The 21,312-nt window shown below is 45.2% G+C and overlaps 1 protein-coding gene across 1 annotated transcript in view; it reads left to right on the top strand.

The window, feature by feature from the left end:
* PARVA (parvin alpha) overlaps positions 1–21,312 on the top strand; it is a 180,669-nt gene that overhangs the window by 65,774 nt on the left and 93,583 nt on the right. The gene's annotated exons all lie outside the window — the stretch shown is intronic.

The raw sequence follows: 21,312 nt of genomic DNA, 5'->3' as shown, positions 1-21,312 counted from the left end.
GTACTGAAAGATGCTTTCCTGATGGAATACTGCAATGCCACGTGGGTTAAAATATTAAAAGGTGTATTAAACTGAATTGTTTTAATGGTTGGAATACCCTTAGAGGTTGCCAGACGGAGGCGGGGAGCTAGAGTTCTTAATGACAGACTGGAAGAATAAAATGCACTTGAACCTCAAGGTCGGATGCTGAATTCCTCCTGCAGGTGGAAACACTGCCCCTTACAGGGAAGGCCAAGTCTCATTTTTGTGATGACCTTACCCCCTAGAAACTTTCCAGGAATCCCTTATCATCAGTTCCCCACCCAAAGGATGAAAAACACCATCTGATTTCCAATTTTCCCATCTCTTATTGGAGTTTGCAACTTTCTTGACTAACAGATGGCCAGAAAATGTGTAAGCCCAAATAAAAGCAAAGCACGCCTTCACTGTGTCTTCACAAGTGTCAGTTGCTTTTTCAAATTAAAATTATGTAAATCATCCCTTGGCTGGAAGTAGGAGAATCAGATATGAAGGAAACAAGCCTAGCACTCAAGAATATTTTAGTTTGGGTTGTGTGTTGGGCTTTTTTTTTTTTTTTTGCTTTGCTTTCCCCCCTCCCCCGCCCAGCTTTTAATGTTTCCTTTTAAAGAGAAAGAAGAGAAGAGGCATTTGGTAGAAGCATTTTGCAAGTTGCTCATTCACAAAGCTCGCCGAATTTCACCAGCAGCCAGCCTAGAATATTAGGGCTGGCAGAGACCTTAGAGGTCCTTGTTTTAATTGACTTGAAGAGGGAGGGAAAGATTCTGGAGTAAAAGACGGAAGGAGGGCCTGGCCTCTCCGGGTTTGGTGTCTTTCTTACCTCAAGGAGTTAAAAGTCTGGGGCTGAGCGTGATCAACCAGATGGTCTTTAACAGTAACATGGTTCATATTGTTTACATTATCCTCTTGCAAGTACCGTGCCTCGTTTACCTTTTATGGAATAAAGTGTGGAAAATTGACCACAGATGTAAGTAACCAAGAATGACGGGGAAGCTGTTGTTACCAGGCCTCCTCTTTTCTCTCCAACACGCCTGATCCCGAAGATAAAAATAAAGAGAGAAATGGGAGGCCGGCCGAGCAATAATTTGCCTTACCTCCACGGCTCGGATACGGGCCGCCCTCTGCTTGACATCTCCATAAATCCACGGTTGGCCTTGAGACTCCTGTGCAGGCTACCCTCACTTTCTGATTTTCCAAGTGCCATCCGGTTAAAATATCATACGACGTAAGCAGTTTTTCCATCCTGTTTGGAAAGGCAGAGGGGGCAAGTCCAACATACTGGCAGAGAGCGGTTTTGCAGCCCTCTGGTCCCTGCAGGAGAGCAGAGAGCGGCATTTTGCAGCCTGAGGGGCACAGGTCAATCCTGCCTTCCCAATGCTATGATTGCTACCTCGGCTGCAGCTGCAGGCTGGGCCCAGTGAATTAGAACTAGGCTTGCATGATTCTTGGGAAGGTGAGATCTCTGAGCTTGACAGAAGACTTGAATACCCAGAAAGGGCCCAGCTAGGAAGGAGCTTGTTGAGACAGGCCTGTGCTTTCCTTTACGGCATGCTTTTTAGGATTAGAAAGGCATTTATGCCTTTTTAAACCTTCAGAAGAATAGTCTCCCACCAAAGTCATAAACTAGATTTCCTGAAGTCCCTTTGTTCTCTCCATCTTTCTCTCTCCCAGGTTCCATTGCCAAGGCCATGTTGGCCCTCACCTTTCGTCTTTCTCCGTGGCATTTGCTGCCTTTACCTGTGGCTATGACCACCATCAGGTGACCGGACTTCTGCTCGCAGGGCAGCTGGAGGCAGGGAGGGCCAAGGTGATCCGCTGGGGGACCACGGGCTGCTCTGGGCCTCTGTGAGATGGTTGCTGTGCCTCAGAGTAGAAGACCAGATTGCCTTCCCTTTATGAGGGGCCAGCATGAGATGGGACTCCACTCCTCTGCTCTCTTGTATTCTCTGTCTTCTCATTCACATCAGTGCAGCTCCCCTTCTTCCTGCCAGGCGCCTCCACTCACCCCTTCCACCAAGCTCTCTGTCTGGAGTCCTGGCTCTGCTGTCAAGAAACTCCCCACCGTCAGACCGCCTGAGCCCACTCCTCATGCACTTTCCCAGACACTCAGGCCTGTCTCTGGGACATGGCCTTTTCCCACACTCCCCTGGTTTTCCGTGCATACTTGTAGCTCACTGGCCTCCAGGACTCCTTTGAAACCTGCCCTGCTCTTAAGGATTAGCCCACTCTCCCTGGAGGAGGAAGTGCCAACACACACATACACACACATACACACACACACAGACACACCCACCCACCCACACACCTCTGTTACAAGCCCATGGAAGCATCTTGCTCACCGAGGACTTGAGCACTTGGAGTTGTCACACACGCCCTTCCTCTCTGTGAATGCAGCAACCTCCTTCCTGACCTGTCCATCAGCTGTGCAGCTCCTCTGTCCTCTTGGCATCGACAGCTACTCCATCCACTCCACCACGTGACTTTGCTCCCACTCCTGGCATCCCGAACGCTTGCCCTCTGAGCGTCCCCTCCCTGCCCACAACCGTCTGTGTCAGCACCTCTTTCTAGTCCGCCATCCCTAGGAAGACGTGCTCGCCAACCTCTCGCTCCTGACCCTCGCTTCTCCCAGACCCTCAGTCCCCCACACCTCAGCCTGGTCAGCTGGAGATTATTTCAGCCACACTCTCCAGCATCCTCAGTTTTCCCCACCTCCACTCCAACCCCTTTTGTTCTTTCACTGTTCCAGCTGTGCAGTCTCCAGCCTGAATCCACTCACAAGGCCTTTTTGCAGAGCCTGGCACTGGCCCACTAAGAGCTGCTGGGGATAATCTCATAAGCTGCCTGAAGGACTTGGGACAAACCCCTGACTCTTAACGTTACCCCAACCCTCAGGGCTGCCCAAATCCTTTCTCCTCAGTTATCTCCTCTTTTCCCCTTATTCAGCAAATGTCTTAAAAATCCACCTACAGCACGGCGCTTTCCCAGTTTTTAATGGTGTATCAAACTGCAGTCTTTCTGCTTCCTGTGAAATTGTTCCAGCAAAGGCTACCCATGACTTCCCAACTTCCAAATGTTCTTTCTTCGTCTCATGTGATCTCTCTTCAGTGGGCAGCTTCTTGGAGTACTCCTCTTCCTTGGCTATAACAGGTATCCCTGAGGGTTCCCTGAGCACTTCATCTGTTTTTTCCCCATAGAATCTCCCTTTTCTTCCTGCTTCTTAAAAATTACAATTCCCTGAGTTCCATCCTCTGCCACCACTCCCCACTCCTATCCATGACCTTGATCCTGCAAGGTGGGAAAAAAGCAAATAGGGTTGATCTTCTGAAACCTTATTTCAACCCACTTCTGAAAACATCCTTCCCATTTAACACAGATGGGGAGGGAAACACTAGGTGACCATTGGTGCCTGACAGTCCGCTTCTGAGACGATGGCATGTGTCTCAGGGCTGAAAAATACTCATTTTGGTGCCAGTGCTGGTGGGCCATAGAGGGGCAAACCCATGACATCTGCAGAGGGTTTGCACTGCTGTGTTGTGGATACAATTCTCATAGGCCATCAGGAGCAATGAATGGGCAGTTCCTAGAACCTGGGGAAGAGCTGCCATTTAAAAGCTGGTGTATACAGCGGAAATGGTGCTAGGTTTAGAGTTAGGCTTTTTATTTTGAATCCTATTTTCCTCTTACCAGTTGTGTGACCTTGGGCAACTGACTTCTTTCCTGGCTGTCTCTTAGTGTTTTCATTTGTAAAATAGATAAACATTATCATCTACCCTGGATTGGGGATAAAGCATATCATAGGAAGATATCATGATTTGCTAGACTTTGTTCAGTAGGATGATTGAATTGATACAGTGGTATTCTCTTAAGTCACTACTAAGCTGACAACTTACCCCATATTACTTAGCATCCTCTTTTTATGGCACTGGCATCAAGAATTGAGGAGAGATTAAGCAGAACTTGTCCCTGGCCTCAGGCTGGTTGAAATCACACACAATACAGGTAGAGTACTTGCAGTAATCATCTCTAATCCAGGTTTCATTGAAATTGCATAGTAGGAGCTCTGAGAATAGAAAGATAAGTGCGGGCTGGAGTAGACGGGACAGGTGGCCTGCGAGAAACTGTGGCTGCTTGGAGTGGAATGTCACGTTATAAAGCAAGTAGTGAGTGACCCAGTCATAGGCTTTTTTTTTTTTTTTTAATATGGATCACTTTTTAAAAAGTCTTTATTGAACTCGTTACAGTATTGCTTCTGTTTTATGCTTTGGCTTTTTGGCTGTGAGGCATGTGGGGTCTTAGCTCCCCAACCAGGGATCAAACCTATGCCTCACCTGCCTTGCAAGGTGGAATCTTAACCACTGGACCATCAGGGAGGTCCCAGTCCTGGGCTTGTATTAAAGTTAGGTAGAGAAATTAAAATTGATGCCAGAGGCCCCAGGGAGTCACTAAATATTTTTGAGTGGGAACATGAAAATGGTGTTTTCAGAAGCTTAGTTTAGCTTCCTCATATATAAGACATTTTTGATTGAGGGAATTGTGCCAAGGAGGACATTGGACAGATGGTTGCAGAACCTGATCTGAAGAAGTGCAGGGTTAGGTTGGGAAGGAAAAGATGGGAGTGCAAGCTATTTCATAAGAAAAAAATAAAAAATAAAAAACACCTTCAAAAAGCAATAGTGACCATTTTAATATTGTAGTTTTGGTGTGTGTTTTCCAACACTGTCAAGCAGTCATCCGATTCTCAGTGGCCACTGACCTGATGTCCTGCAATTTAACTCAATTCTGATACTATCTACCTGAAAGATGCTGCTAATCCAGCAGGTTAAGGGCCTCAGTTTTACAAGGGTCTCTCATCCATACCCACTCATTTTAAATAAAACTAGACTCAAGTCCAGGTTCTTACCTATGTCTCTGACCTGTTATGGATTGAAGGCTCCCACAGCCCCCTCCTCATTTCAGTTAATTTGCTAGAGTGGCTCATGGCGTTCAGGAAAACAGTTTACTTACTAGATTACCTATTTATCAGTCGTGTAGCCCAGGAACAGCCAGAGGGAAGAGATGCTTAGGGCAGGGTGTGTGGGATGGGGCTCGGAACTTCCAAGCCCTCACTGGGCGTCTCCCTCTCCCAGGACATGCATGTGCTTACTAACTGGAAGCTCTCAGAACCCCATCCTTTTTCGGTTTTTATGGAAGCTTCATTATGCAAGCGTGACTGATTAAATCATCGGCTATTTGTGATTGAACTTAATCTCCAGCCCCGCTCCCCTCCCCTGAGGTCAGGGGGTGGGGATAAGTCCCAGCCCTCTCACCTAGAAGTTGGTTCCCCTGACAACCAGCCCCCATCATTATTAACATAAATTCACCTCACTAACAGAAATTCAGGAGTGATCGAAAGGGGCTTGTAATGAGTATAAAACCTGTGTTGCTTTTATCAGGAAATTTCAGCAGTTTCCGGAGCTATGTACCAGAAATGAGAATGAAGACCAAATATATGTTTCTTATTGTAAATCACAATATCACAGAGATGAAAGCACAAAATGACTTAAAAGTAACTTTGACTTTTCTAGAACTTTGACGGGGGGTATTATGAAAATGAAGGAGAAACTATTGTGTGTGGTAAAACATACATAACAGAAATCTGGAGTGGGTTGCCATTTCCTCCTCCACGGGATCTTCCCAACACAGGGGTTTAACCCACGTCTCCTGTGGCTCCTGCATTGCAGGTGGATTCTTTATCTCTGAGCCACTGGGGAAGCAAAATATGTATAACAGTAATCTTACCATTTTAGCCATTTTTAAAGTGCACAGTTCAGTGGTATTAACTGCATTTACATTCTTGTGCCACCATCGCCACCAGAGGAGAAACTTTTTTTTAAGATTTATTTATGTATTGTTTTTGTCTGCACTGGGTCCTCATCACCGCACCTGGGCTTTCTCCGGTTGCAGAGAGCAGGGGCTCCTCTCTAGTTGCGGTGCGTGGGCTTCTCGTTGCAGTGGCTTCTCTTCCTGTGGAAAAAGGTTCTAGGCACACAGGCTTCAGTAGAAGTGTGTGGGCTCAGAAGTTGTGGTGCACCTACCTAGTTGCTCTGAGGCACAGTCCCAGACCAGGGATCAAACTTGTGTCCCTTGCATTGGCTGGAGGATTCTTTACCATTGAGCCCCTGGGAAGCCCCAGAGGAGAAACTTTTACAGCAATTTGACTCACTGTACCACCAGAGCACGTGATCGATGTGCATGCATTTTGTGTATTCTGTTACTTCAACATTTTCTACTAATTTATTTGGTCAAATATTGCAAAATACCAGTCTACAATGATTTGGAAATTTTAAAAAGCTGGTGCTTTTCTTCAGATTGCTTGAGAAGCACTCTGCTAAAGGAATAAGAAAGAGACGGGGTGGGGGGTGGATAAATTGGGAGATTGAGACTGATATATACACACTACTATATATTAAAATAGATAACTAATAAGGACCTACTGTATAGCACAAGGAGCTCTACGCAATACTCTGTAATGACCTGTCTGGGAATAGAATCTGAAAAAGAGTGGATGTATGTGTGACTGATTTGGTGTGCTGTACAGCAGAAACCAACACAACATTGTAAATCAGCTGTCAGTTCAGTTCTGTTCAGTCGCTCAGTCGTGTCTGACTCTTTCCGACCCCATGGACTGCAGCACGCCAGGCTTCCCTATCCATCACCAACTCCCAGAGCCTACTCAAACTCATGTCCTTCGCGTTGGTGATGCCTTCCAACCATCTTATGCTCTGTTATCCCCTTCTCCTCCTGCCTTCAATCATTACCAACATCAGGGTCTTTTCCAATGAGTCGGTTCTTCACATCAGGTGGGCAAAGTATTGGAGTTTCAGCATCAGTCCTTCCAAGGAATATTCAGGACTGATTTCCTTTAGGATGGACTGGTTGGATCTCCTTGCAGTCCAAGGGACTCTCAAGAGTCTTCTCCAACACCACAGTTCAAAAACATCAGTTCCTTGATGCTCAGCTTTCTTTATACTCCACCTCTCACATCCATGCATGACTACTGGAAAAACCATAGCTTTGACTAGATGGACCTTTGCCTATCCTTCTCCAGGGGATCTTCCTGACCCAGGAATCGAACCAGGGTCTCCTGCACTGCAGGCATATTCTTTACCAACTGAGCTATCAGGGAAGCCCAAATCAACTATACCCCAATAAAAATTCATTAAAAAAAATAAAGAAAGGTATAGCATCCCTTGGAAGGAAGAGGTGGGCTATAGGAAGGGTATCTTCTACCCTCCTCTACCAGGCAAGATCCTATCTATTCTTGAAGCTCAACTCCTGGGTCCCTTCCTCTGAGAAACCTTCTCTTCCCAACCTCCCTGAAAACTCCCAGGCCTCACCAGAGATCAGTCAGCCCTCAGGTTGCTGCTGTCCCACGGACATACTTCTTTCTTTCTTTCTTTTTTATTTGGCTGTGCCAGATCTTAGCTGCAGCACGCAGGATCTTTGACCTTAGTTGTGGCATGTGAACTCTTAGTTGCAGTGTATGGGATCTAGTTTCCTGACCAGGGACTGAACTCGGGGCTCCGGCGATGGGAGTGCAGAGTTTCAGCCATGGACCAGCAGGGAAGTCCCCATGGACATATTCCCATAGCTACTGTTGTGGGACCAGGTGGACTGGCCGTCTTGGTGGTCTCCCTGCTAAAATGTGAGCTCTGCATGGATACTGAAGCCTTCTCATCTCTATGTGCACATTACCCTGCACGTAGTAGGTGTTCCGTGAAGATCTGTTCACAAGAATTAAACTGAATTTAGACAGCTGACTTAGAGAGTGGATATAGAGACGACGACATGTTGGGGTATAAAAGAAAGGATGTCAAAGCCATGCTTGGTACCAAAACTCCTTTGGGAAGGAGGAGGCCATTCATCTATTCTGAGGAAGATGTGTGGGGAAGACACAGAAGCTGATGCACAGAAGTGGAGTTGGGCAGCCTGTGTAGGGAATGTGCTGGGGAGGCAGAGAGGAAGAGGAAAAGGCAGCAGCATGGTCTGTGCTTTCCATTCACTCTTTAACCTCATACTTCTGTTGAAGCATTCATCACAGTTTCAATATCCAGTCATCAGATATACTTCAACCCTGTCACTCATTTATTCGTTTATTCAATCAGTACTCACCAAGGGCCTATTTTGTGTCCAGCTTTGTGTTACAAACTTTGCTTAATAACGCTAACCCCTGAACATCCTTTCATGGTAGGTATTTTTGTCTCTGTGTCATAGAAGCAGCTCAGGAGATTGAGTTATTTGCCTAAATTAAGGCAGCTAATCAGTAGCATATCAGGTTTTGAACCAAGGGCCTGAATCCCTCCTGCCTTGCATAATGTCATGAGGCTGGTGCTCAGTGAGTGTTCATTGGGTCGATTCCAGGAAAACTTGGACCAGAATGGGAAGAAAGGAGACAGAAGAGGCAGTTTGGGGTTAAGGGTTGGCTTATCCAGTTTGGAGGAAGATTGTGAGAGAATGGGGCTAAGGTAGGCACTGTGGAGCCTAAAATGACCCATAACCCAGGAGAGAGAGGTCTGGGAGACTGTATTTTAGACCTTGTTGGGTCTCAGCCAATCCATGTCACTCCCTTGCAGTCAGCTCTGCCGCTTTTGCAAATTCTCTACTGTGGCCTCTCCACTCTACTTGAGCTGTCATTGGCTTCCTTGTTCCATTCACAGGACATTTCCACACAAAAGCCTTTTCACTTTCTGTTTCCTCTTCCCGAATGTTCTTTCCGCTTTGTGTTTGCATTTCTGGCTCCTTCACATCACCCAAATATGTTAAAATGCTCCCCTCTCTGCAGGCCCATGACCACCAATTTAAAAAGAACACTTCTGGTTTCCCTGTATCCCGTGGCCCTGCTCTGCGTTTCCTTACAGCCTGTCTTTGCTGGCCTGACGAATGTATTTACTTGCCTTTTCACTGTCTCCCCTTCACTAGGCCTGAAACTGCCTTGAGCAGGAGTTTATCTTGTCTGTTGTTGTATCCCCATAGCACCTAGAACAATTCTTACAACATTGATTGCTCTCCATTCATATTTGCTGGATAAATGAGATGACCAGCATCTGTCTCAGAATCTGAACTGAGAACACAGTGACTTTCTTGGTTGGAGTTAGGTGTGGCCCCGAGGAGTCGGTCAGGCTTGGGTTGACAGCCACGTTCATCACATGTAAGCCTGGGAAGTTGGTCAAGATCAAAAGAAAAGCTAAAGGGAGAAAGAGCCAGGTGTTAGAGAAGGTTTCACAGCCAGGGGATTCTCTTTCACATCGTGGCCTAATGATATTTGTATTGGCTTCTGTATTTGTCTTGTCCATAGACTTGTCTGGGTATCTGTATTAGTTTTCTCTGACTACATCATGAACTGTCACAAATTCAACAGCTTAAAGCAACACCCATTTATTGTCTCACAGTTCTATAGGTCAGAAGTCTGGGTGGGCTGGGTTCTCTGCTCAGGGTCTCAGACTGAAATCAAGGAATTGGCAGGACCGGCCTCATATCTGGAGACCCTGGGGAAGATTTCGCTTCCAAGCTCATTCAGCTTATTGGCAGTCTTCAGTTCCTTGCAGTTGTAGGACTGAGGTCTCTATTTCCTCTCTAGCTTTTGGCAGGAATTGCACATAGCTTGCAGAGGCCATTCTCAGCTCCTTGACATGTGACCCCCGACTCATCAGCAAGGGAGAGCTTCCCACATATCGAATCCCTCCCACACATAGAATCTCTCCCACAAAGCTCTTTGAATTTCTCTTCTGCTACTAGCAGGAGAAAACTCTGCTTTTAAAGCACTCATATGATTAGATTAGGCTCACCCAGGTGATCTTCTGTTGATTAACTTAAAACCAACTAACCAGTAACCTTAATTATATCTGCAAAATCCCTTTTGCCTTTTAACCTAACATTATAGGGCATGATATAGTCACAGTCCTAGCTTTAGGGTAGGAAATCTTAAGGGCGAACTTTAGGATTCTGACTATCACAGTATTCATTTTTCTAAGCTCCTTTAATTCATTAGCTTGGAGGGCTGGTAGAAGGGGGAATCTGTTATTTGCAACTGAAGAGCAATGGCAATAATTGCTCTTTATTGCAATGGCAATAATCCACAGAGGCCTGGCAGCCCAGTGAAGTGGGGGAGGTGAGTGTACAGTTATAAACTTTGTCTTCTTGACCTCTGCTAAATTGTGGTTCTTTCTTTTTCCTCTGGAATAGAGTTCAGTATATAGAGATGTGAAAGATTAGACCATCTGCCATACTTCAGATGCCAAAAATAATGAAAATAGACCCTTGCCTCTAAACTCTTGGGTAGAAAACTTTTTTTCTTGTTTTAATGCTTTTCCTTGCGGATTGCTCTCCAAATGAGATCATTGGTGATCCTGAGCCTTTTCCCATGACTTAATTGATGAGGAGAGGACCGCCCAGCTAAAGCTTACAGAATACATTGGAGGTAATTGGCTTAAAGCCTACAGGCTCTTGTCGAAATGAGTGGTTTTGGTTAAAGCACACCATGCAGCCGAAAAGTATTATGTATGTATGTTTTCGTCTTGAGGTATTATCAAGAAATTCCACATAGAAAGGAATAAACTATGGTTTGGGATTGAAAAAAAAAATTTTTTAAGAAAAATGCAAGAAGTAAACTCTGTTTCCTGCAGATGTAAATCAGGGTAAATTTTAAAGCCTTTCGTGACTCAGAGAGAGGTCACCAACCAAATCTGCGGAGAGAGGCAGACTAAAACAAAACGGCTACATTTTTTATGATTTTTCCTCCTGCTGCTTTTAGTTCTTCATTTACCCAACCTAACACAACTTTCCAGACGCTGCAGGAAATCGGAGTTATGGAATTGCTGTCCACTTCACTGCCTAGCTTCAAAAAATGAATAGTCAGAGCTGAGCGTCAAAACCCAGTAAAGTGGGGATTTGAGAAAGAAAGCATACTCTGTGGCACATTGGTGGCAGTTTTCAGGATTGGGAGATGAGCGATAGAAGGATCTTCACCCCTCGGAGCCTAGTCCGACCCTTCTTTAATGCACGGACCGACTCAGCAGCATGGGGACAGGAGGTCATCAGCTCTGCTGGATCCTACTCTTTGGAGTGAATCAGGAGCTAAGGAGGCAGCAGCTATGAATGAAGATAAGGAATCCTAGATCTTGGGTAGTACCTGGTGCCGCTGCTGGGGGACCTGGCAATTTTGAGCCTCAGTGTCAATTAGAGATCATGATGCCTAGTTAACAGGATTGTTTCAGAATTAAAGAAGATGTATGCCTAAGCTTTGTAAACCATTAAGCAAATGTAAGTGATTCTATTATATGAGCATTATTAATAGGAAGACATTGAAGTTCCTACCTAGTCCCATCCAACCTAGTCCCTAGGTTCCCATTCCATGGAGCCCAAGACAGGAATGGGAAATGCAAGGAGAGGCTTTGTGTTTTCAAGGCCAATAAATCTAACACTGGAAGCTTGAAGCTGCTTTTAAAAGGGAAAAGGGGGCAGCCACTGTGCAGCACAGAAGCCTCAGGCCCTAGACAGAAATCCAGGTCGAGCTCCAGGAGTTCAGCCCAAGAGCAGAGCTCTTGCAAGCTACCTACCAAGCTCCCTGAGGAACCAGATGCCAAGCGTGAGTCTGAGTACCCGAGGGGATAAGAACCTGAAGCTTTATGAGGGTAGAAGGCAGAGGGCTTCCATGGCCCCTAAATAAAATAGAGGTTGTTTCCATAGCCAGTGGGGAGCTATCCAGGTGTTTCATGTTTCTTGTTGACTTAAGTTTTTAAAAGCATCTGTCACAAACTGTTTTTTTTCTTGGGTAACTCCTTCCCCCTGCAGATGTAGGATTCAAAGATAGAAAGCTGAACTCTGGGCTTTTGGCAATAACCGAGTCAAGTATATTGATTGATTCTTTTATTCAACAAGAGTTTATGATGCCTGCTCTTTTTCAACCCTGTTCCAGACCCAGGGGAATCAGAGATGCAGCATAGTGAGTATCGGATGGGTGCACGTAGATACTTGGATGGAATGGAAGCAGATGTGGCATAATTTTTGACTTCCCTCTCCATGCTCTCGGCCAATAGTGATTTCGTACAGTGACCGTTGCTGCTGATTTCTATCCCTAAGATGCTGATTTCTGTCCCTAAACCTTGCTTCCGTACTTTCTTCCTTTCCTCTACCTTTAAGTTCTAGCTTGAGCCCAGCTTCTCCTCCAGAGCCTTCCTAGATCTTCTCATATATGTGGATCACCACTTGCTTGTTGTCTGTGCCCCACATTTCCTGTCTTGAGATCTCATTCCTGTTTGCCTCGCCCTTTTCAGCTTGGTTTGTAGATCCTGAGCCTGGCTCAGTGGGGGCTTGTTGAGCTGAACCTAGAGATAGTCACTTCCAGCACTGTGTGTTTTGAATTTTCTGCCCTGACTTCTGTCTGCCCGTGGTTTCTCCACAGAGTGGGGGCATGTCAATGTTGCCCCCAAATGGTGTAGACTTGGCAGAAGTGGAATCCACATTGTCATTGGGAACAGCTGTGGGTGAGACATAGGTCAGTAGACAAAGGAGGCATTGCAAGGTCCTCCAGGCAACACCATAAGGCAAAGTTCAAGGGCAAAGAAGAGGGGGGCCCCCACTAAAAAACATGTGGGGGACCAGGAACAGGCAGCTCAGATGATTATCACTGTGTGCTTGCAATGACTCATCCAGTTTTTATGTGTAAGGGCACTGGCCCAGTGTGTCTTAAAGATATTAGTCTGACTGTCTGATTGAAGGAAGAAGCCACTGACTGTTGCCACATAGGTGGGCCTCCTGAGCCCCTAACCCTGGGCTGGGGGAAGAGAGAGCAGCTGGGATGGGATAGAACTAGGACAGGAAGTTTAGGATTTCAAGATCATATGAACAGCTGGATTGTAGTGCCTGGTGGCCTATCTAGGATGGAGCAGTCCTATAGTCAGTGGGTAGAGCTGAGGGGTCCTGTCCTCCAAGTAAGGGGCTGATGGAGTGGTCAAGAAGGCTGTGGTCTCGGGGAGGGCTGTGCTTCAAGATGGAAACTGAGCACTGGGATGGAGTCTGGGGAAAACTAACTGCAGTTGGAGGTTGCATATACTAACGCACCGAGGCAGCCTGGGCATTGGGTGTCTAAGTTAAGGTCCCTGCATACTCCAGTTTATGTAAAAGAAGTGAGCTAAGTGTACTCCATCCTGGGGTCAGTAACCATGGGAAGCTCTTACCATTCCTGGGCCTGAGTGGTTACGGAATTGCAGAGATAAAAAAAAAATGGTGCGCAGAGGGCCACCCAACAGCCAGAGCCTATGACCTTTGGTGATGGTGACTCCATAGCAAGAGAATCAGGAAATAACCCAAGCTCCTCTCTCTCCTGGCCTTCCCGGGCTACTTCGCATTGGTCTACTTAATCAGAGGCAGAGGGCAAGCTTGCCCACTAACACAGCCACTCTCGGGCAGAAGAGGGAGGGGGAAAATGGATCTTGAGGGGCCAACTGTAGGCTTTTGCAACATAACTAATTCTCGATCCTCCCTTCTGAGGGAACTGGCCCTACCAACAGCCTCTCTCTCCAAGAAAGGCGGGGCTCAGGATTCGTGTGAGGTGAGCCTCAGACTGAAAATCTCTGTTGCTTGGAGTTGACAGGAGCTGAGAAAAGAGGGTCTGGCGCTGTACCTTTAAAATAACAGCTTGCTCCATACGTACGGGGGCCATGTGTCCTCAATTTTCCAAGGCAGTCTCAATTTCAAATATTCTGTCCCATTTTGCCCATAAGAATACTGGCACTTGTCAGATCGTATGTTCCAATTTTTGATTCAGAAAATATGGTCACTGTATCCCTATACCACAACAAATGCCAGATGGTTAAAAAAGCTAATTTTTTATAATGGTATACTTATCCCAATTGTTGAGAAAAGACAATTTTCTGAATATTGAAGCAATTGAAGAAATTATCAATGACAAGTTTGATGGGTTCGATTACATTTTTAAAAATCACCTTTTTTCTGTACAAAGAAAACCAGCAAAGCTAAAAGGTAAATGGAGAAGCAACAGATTGGGGAAGTAGTTACAATAAACATAACAGCTAAAACTCACCATCCAGACACTTTGGAGAATTTTATATAAATCTTAAAGGGTACAATCAAGACTTCATTGGACAGATGGTCAAAGGATATGAGTAGATAATTCACACAAGAAAAACATTCACTGTAAACAAATCCCAGGGAGGTAATTTAATATGTTCAAGTTAAAACAACTGTGAGTTACCATTTCACACCTATGTATATTATAAAAAATAAATAAAAGCTATAAAATATAATGTGAACAGGGCTTTGTAGGAACATGCACATTGCAGAAGGCATCAATATTTCTTTTTCTTTTCCCCTTCCTAGAGGACAGTATGGAGATATGTAAAATATATCAGGACACAAAAGCAATCCCTGACTGACTCAGCAATTCCACTTTTGGAAATATAGCCCAAGAAAATTATTAGAAAAACTATTATTATTAAATTAAAAGTATTATTAGAAAAAAGTATATATACTATATTGTATATTATATGTGCACACCCTTGATACAACATAGGTTTGAACTGCATGGGTTCACTCACAAAGATTTTTTTCAAAAGATATGTATTGCAGTATTACATGACCTGCAGTTGGTTGAATTCTTGGATGCAGAACTTCAAATATTGAGGACTGACTATAAAGTTATATTCTATTTTTGACTAAGGAGAGGATGGATACCTCTAACCCCCGTGTTGTTCAAGGGTTAACTGTACATATGCACACACACACACACACACACTTTTACCTGAGACAACCCAATTTACCAACAACTGTGTGATGACTGAAATATAATAGTCTAGAATAAGTATTATATTATTAAAATATCAAATATATTCACTTTGTAGACATGCTGCTAAGTCACTTAGTCGTGTCCAACTCTGTGTGACCCCATAGACAGCAGCCCACCAGGCTCCCCCGTCCCTGGGATTCTCCAGGCAAGAGTACTAGAGTGGGTTGCCATTTCCTTCTCCAATGCATGAAAGTGAAAAGTGAAAGTGAAGTCGCTCAGTCGTGTCCGACTCTAAGCGACCCCATGAACCGCAGCCCACCAGACTCCTCTGCCCATGGGATTTTCCAGGCAAGGGTACTGGAGTAGGGTGCCATTGCCTATGAGAGAAGGTATATTTTAAAATGTTAAGTTTTGAAAAAGTACAATGAAACTCTGGCAAGAATGATGTGGTCATGTGAAAGCTGCTGCTGCTGCTAAGTTGCTTCAGTCGTGTCTGACTCTGTGCGACCCCAGAGACGGCAACCCACCAGGCTCCCCTGTCCCTGGGATTCTCCAGGCAAGAACACTGAAGTGGGTTGCCATTTCCTTCTCCAATGCATGAAAGTGGAAAGTGAAAGTGAAGTCGCTCAGTCGTGTCCGACTCCTTGCGACCCCGTGGACTGCAGCCTACCAGGCTCCTCCGTCCATGGGATTTTCCAGGCAAGAGTATTGGAGTGGGGTGCCATCTCCTTCTCCGATGTGAAAGCTAGTTTTGTCCAATTATAAGGATCAGATAAGAGTCTAAACTGTGCTGTTCATCAGTTTTCTAAGGTAAAAGTGTATTATTCTGTGGTTTCTGGCTCATTCATTATTGCTGATTTTAGATATTCTAAATGTAGCCTGTTCACCATAAAAATAATGAGTAAAGTAAGAATAAGGCTCTGACTCCTACTGGTTTGTGGATTGAGTGTCAAGGGTGATGCTGGTTACTCCTTCAAATGTATCTCCATACAGAAGGGGTGGTGGTGGCGTTCAGTCGCTCAGTCGTGCCCGACTCTTTTGCAACCCCGTGGACTGTGGTTTGCCATGCTCCACTGTCCATGGGATTCTCCAGACAAGAATACTAGAGTGGGTTGCCATTTCCTTCTCCTGGGGATCTTCATGACCCAGGGGATCAAGACCTTCTTGACTGCATTGGCAGGCAGATTCTTTACCACTGAGCCACCAAGGAAGCCCACAGGAGGGGTGGCCACTTCCTATTTAATGCTGTATTCCTCGCCTGTGGAACCCTCTGTTCCCTGTCTCTCTTCTCTCCCTCTTGATTCTGATCTGTGAATACCGATGCACCTGGTTCTAGTAGGTGATGAGGCTCCGTGTATGTGGTACTCAAATCCTTGAACATAGCCATTTAAACTCAACTGTGAAGTCGCTTCAGGTCCATCCATGTAAAGGTCAATCTAGTTACTGTCCTCCACTGCAGGAAAAAGACAATTCAATCTCTAGTGTATGTTTCTGTGGTATTTTTAAAGCCTTAAATGCTAATCTGTTAAAAATACGGGTGGGGAGTTCATTGTGCAAATGTGAAACTTACAAATGCCAATCCCTGTGTTCCTCCTGTGAACCAGCGGCCAGTGTCTAGCTGACTCCTTGATCTCCGGCAGCAGGGAGAGAGGGACTGGGGCACGCAGCTGAACCCCAAGCCCTGGAGGTAGCATCCCAGTCTGCTTGGGTGCATAGACTTCCTCTGGGAAACCCAGGGCCCTCTGGTACCTTGCTCACTGAGACAGTGACTCCCATAAACATGTAATAAGTTCTTGTATGCAGACCCCTTGAGAGTGTTTGTGGAAATTCCACCTTTCATTTTCTGTGTGACCTTGAGGAAAGCACTTGAAACCTGAACTCTCATAGCAGAAAAAGCATAGGAGAGGAGGCTGAGGAAAGCTTGTGTGAGTGCTCTGAGTTCAGTCGCTAGCCCTGAAAGTAGATGCCATACATATACTATGAAAATTTATAAAAAGCGGAAGAAAGGATAGAAACCCCATAGAGCTCCAGTTATCCATCAAAAGGACTACTCCTGGTTGTCAAGGAAATGAGCATAAGTTTTGAAGTCAGCTGGACCAGTGTTAACCTAACTGATGCCTCATTGCCTCTCCTCCTCACACCGAAACTGTTAATGATGGTATCTACCTCTTGGAGTGCTTGTGAGTTAAAATTAAATAATCTTGTAATGAACATAAATGAATGTATGATACAAAATAAACCTTCCATAAGAGTTAGTTCTCTTCCCCTTCTCTCCCATAGGTTATCTTGCATACAGGAGGTATTTGGTTTATAGTATATATACACTGTATGATAATTGAGTCATATGTAGAGAGTGACAGTCTGATTCACCTGCCACACAACAGAGATAACCAAACACTGGGAATACGATCTCTCTCGGCCATAGTGCGGCATGGCCAGCTACAAACAACAGAAGGAAGAAGGCAGAAAGAGATGGGATATGGATGTGACTCTTCTCAGGGATAGGATTGCAGTCTCTGAGCGCAGTACTGGTCCACATACTAACATGAAGATGCAGTCTGTCCAGCATGGGATACAGTAATCTCTGATCACCATTCCCCAAAACCAACAGCAACAAATAGTGTCCAACACGAAGTAGTGGGATGTCCCAGTGGGTAGACGGAGCACAGCAGCAGGAACTTGGGGGAGTGATGCTCAGATGTGCAGAAAAGCAGATGGTAGTCTTGGGACATATTTAGCCCTAGACACTGGGGAGGGGTTCTTGGACCAGGATTCATCAACAGGGACTAAGGCAGAAGGTCAACCATAAGAACTTTGATAACAGACTGGATAATGAACTCTGTCTGGTACTAGAATGAAGCTCTGTTTTGGGGTCAGATGATCATGCTCTTGAGCCCAGGACAATCTCAGATCAAGTTGGAATCCTGGAAACTGAGGCAGGACTGAGTCACAGATGACAGTCAGTTGGTCCAAGTCATGAGGATGGGATGGGATGCAGCAGCTGGGAGCCAGAGTGGACCAAATCCTGTTCCTCTTGAAAGCGGACTCACTTGCTGCCACTTGGTTAAACTTTGGGCTAGTCTCCACAGATGTCAATGGAAATTGCTCCAGAGTTTTCCGAGGATGCCCCAGAAGTTTCCCTTTCCCTGCTCCTTTCTCTTTATTCTCTCCCCAGCTTATCTAAATCTGTGTGGGTAACATTTAGCCAAGAAGCTCTAGCAGGATTTTGGTGAGAGGAAGGAACTAACTGTAGGTAATGGAAAATTATATTCAGTGTATTATGGTTGCTTTAATTGGGGCTTAGTCATGATGCTTAATTCATTTCTAAATCTGAAATCTCACTAAAGTGAATTTTCTGTTTAGCAAGAGGGATCTGGATTCAAGATGGTCATGAAGCACCATTGCGGCCCCTCTTGAAGCAGCCTTCCCTGACTTTCTGTTGAAGGGCTCCCTCATGGACTTACTGTTTCTCTTCTCCTTTTGACCACAGACTCCAACTCTGCATTGTCTCCCTTCCTCTCTGTGTGTTATACTTTCCAGCTAGACCAGTGGTTTTTTTTATGGGGGCGATTTTTCCTCTCAGGGGACATTAGGCAATGTCTGGAGACATTTTTGATTGTCGTGACGGTGGGGGTGGATGCTCTTGGCATTAGAGGGTAGAAGGCCAGGCTAATACTAAAAGCCCTACATTGCACAGGACAGCCCCCAACAACAAAGACTGATCCAGTCCAAAACATCAATAGTGGCTCTGTTGAGAAACCCTGGTCTAGATTGTAAGCCTGTTATGAGCTGACGTGATGTCTTAGATTCTGGCAAAATAATAATCACCACTAGCAACTAACATTTATCAAACTTTTACTATGTGCCAGGCATTGTTCCAAACACTTTCTACATATTAGCTCATTTAATCTTTTTTTGTTAGGAATGATTGTTATCCCGTTATACAGATGGGGGACCTGAAACGTGAGAAAATTAACTTATTTAAGGTCACACAGCCAGTAGCTGGTGAAGACCCTCACTAACAGTAAGAATAGTAGTACTAATAGCAGTGGACTTTTTATTAATTTTTAGCAAGCCAAGGGCTTTGTATATTTTGTTTCATCTTTGCCAGAACCTCTGGCAATAGAAGTCATTTAAGGTTTGCAGAACCTAGGTCTCAGTTGAACTTGCCTTGTTTGTTTGTTTTTGTTTTTTAATTAATTTATTTTTAATTGAAAGATAATTGCTTTACAGAATTTTGTTGTTTTCTTTCAAACCTCAACATGAATCAGCCATAGTTATACGTATATCCTCTCCCCTTTAAACCTCCCTCCCATCTCCCTCACCATCCCACCCCTCTAGGTTGATACAGAGCCCCTGTTTGAGTTCCCTGAGATGTACAGCACATTCCCATTGGCTGTCTGTTTTACATATGGTAATGTGGGAACTTACCCTGTTTTTATGAATGTGTATGTTTTTAAACTTAGTGTTTCTCTCCCCCACTGCACTGTAATCCTAAGACTGCAAGGCTCTTACTGCTGTCCTGCTCCCGGAGTAGCCTCTGTATTCAGCTTGAGTTCTGGCAGTGGTGCGCGCTCCGTAAGTGATTAAGGGGCGAGAGAATGAAATGGCAGAGTGCTGGATGCCCATAGATGGGCCTGCTGAGACCTAGCTGTGGCTTGGCAGCTGTGCCATGTTTTCTCTGCCCTGGAGCTTTCCTCTGATTCTTTCCCTCCACTGGACCTCAAAGCTGCCCCGTGAAAGGGTCTGGTCCTTATCACCATATAGAGTCCAAAGAGTGTTGGGGACGGGCTAAGAGTTTTCACTGTCTGGCCTCTCCTGGGCCTTGTCAAAACAAGCAGGGGCATCTTATTGTTTATAGGAGCTAAAAATCATGACCATGTTAAACCCAAGATTGTCAGGCTCCTTTGGACGTTTTTACAACCCACTCTCAGACGAGGGATGGTCTTTCTTGTGGCTGGATATCAAGTCCCTACGTAATGAAATTTGATGCCATATGATGCTAGGTAGAGATACTTCTTTTTCTTTCTGATATCTGGACATTTTCAGAACTTAGATAATTTTATCCTATTTACATCAAACATGCAGGTAACTCTAGACTTTTATATCTGTATTATTTCTGGGGAGGTCTAATATGATTATGAATGACAGTAATTGACATTACATGCTTTGATTAAATTTCCTTTGCTGTGAATCAAAACCTTTTAGCCCAGTCCTGCAGTGCTATTTCTGGACTTCTCTTTTACATACTCTGATGCGTTAGGCAGCAAGTATGACACAAATTCACTGTCATAAATTCTGCATCCCATAGACTAAATGAGATAGGGCATGCAAGGTTGACTTAATGCGAGCCACATGATAATTAATCAAAAATGTTAGTTGAATTGCTTACTTTATGCCTTTTAGGTGTACACTATTTGAAGAATTATAGTGTTTCTTGAATGATAATCGTAAAGCTGATGTTTATGAGCTGGCTGTTTACAGATGATCATGGATAGCATAGTAATTACATCCCAGGATTTTTCTCCTTCCAGGGTTTTCAGGTCAGTAGGACCTTAGAGGAAACTACCCCAGATAGCCTCCTGCCTCCTCATCCCCTAAACAACAGCGCCAAACTCAGTCATCACCTGGTCAGCCTGCTAGAGAGGGGTAGAGGGGAGGGAGGGTCTGGATCAGTTACTTGATCCTGACCGCCTCTCCCCTTCATTTGGGTGCACAAAGCATGTTGCTTTGGAAAATGCACCGTAGCATTTCCAGGTGTCCAATGCTCCTGGCCTTTGAGCGTCCTCGGGCCCCTCTGCAGCGCGGTCTCCACCACAATCCATACTTTGATCTTTGTGGTCAGATAGAATAGGAAGTAAAAGTCCTCTGCTTAATTGGCCATGGCATCTCCTGCCAGCCTAGGGATTTTTCCCAGGACTGACTCTCAGTGAAGCCATCTCTGTCTCTTTGTTAAGCCTCTCCCCACCCCTGGGGCAGAGTGATTTGGACACAGGGTCCTGGAGGACTGATCGCAGTGGTGGGCATCCCCACCAATGCCTCATGAGTTGGCATCTTGGGAACCTGTCCTGAGTCTCTGCAGTACTCTACTAAGGTGCAAATGAACTTGTCCCAGCATCTGAGGAGTCCACTGGGCCAGGGCCAGTACTGGATCACCTCCCAGCTTAATCTGGGAGTGAAACAGGTGCACAGGCCACCCCTCACCCCTAGCCAAGCCTTTGCCTTAAGCCATCTAGGCAACAAACCCAATGGGCCATGTTGGCAAATGTTCAAATACAAGAACATTTTCTTCTTGGCCTTAATGCATGTCTAAGATGATAAGTTCATGCCTGGAAATGTCTATGTAGATACCTTCCCATCTGCATTACCTAACTGTGGGTTTAGGTTATCCTTCCTGAAAGAATGAGTTCCCCATAACTGAGATAAGACTTGAAAGCACAGCCCAGCCCTCATGCTGTGTCTGGGGCAGCTGTAGGTCTCCTAGCTATACCCATACTTTGCTGTGCTTAAAG

The sequence above is a fragment of the Bos javanicus genome, chromosome 15 (assembly GCF_032452875.1).
Source record: "Bos javanicus breed banteng chromosome 15, ARS-OSU_banteng_1.0, whole genome shotgun sequence".
NCBI lineage: Eukaryota > Metazoa > Chordata > Mammalia > Artiodactyla > Bovidae > Bos > Bos javanicus.
This window is presented reverse-complemented; position numbering and strand designations above follow the sequence as displayed.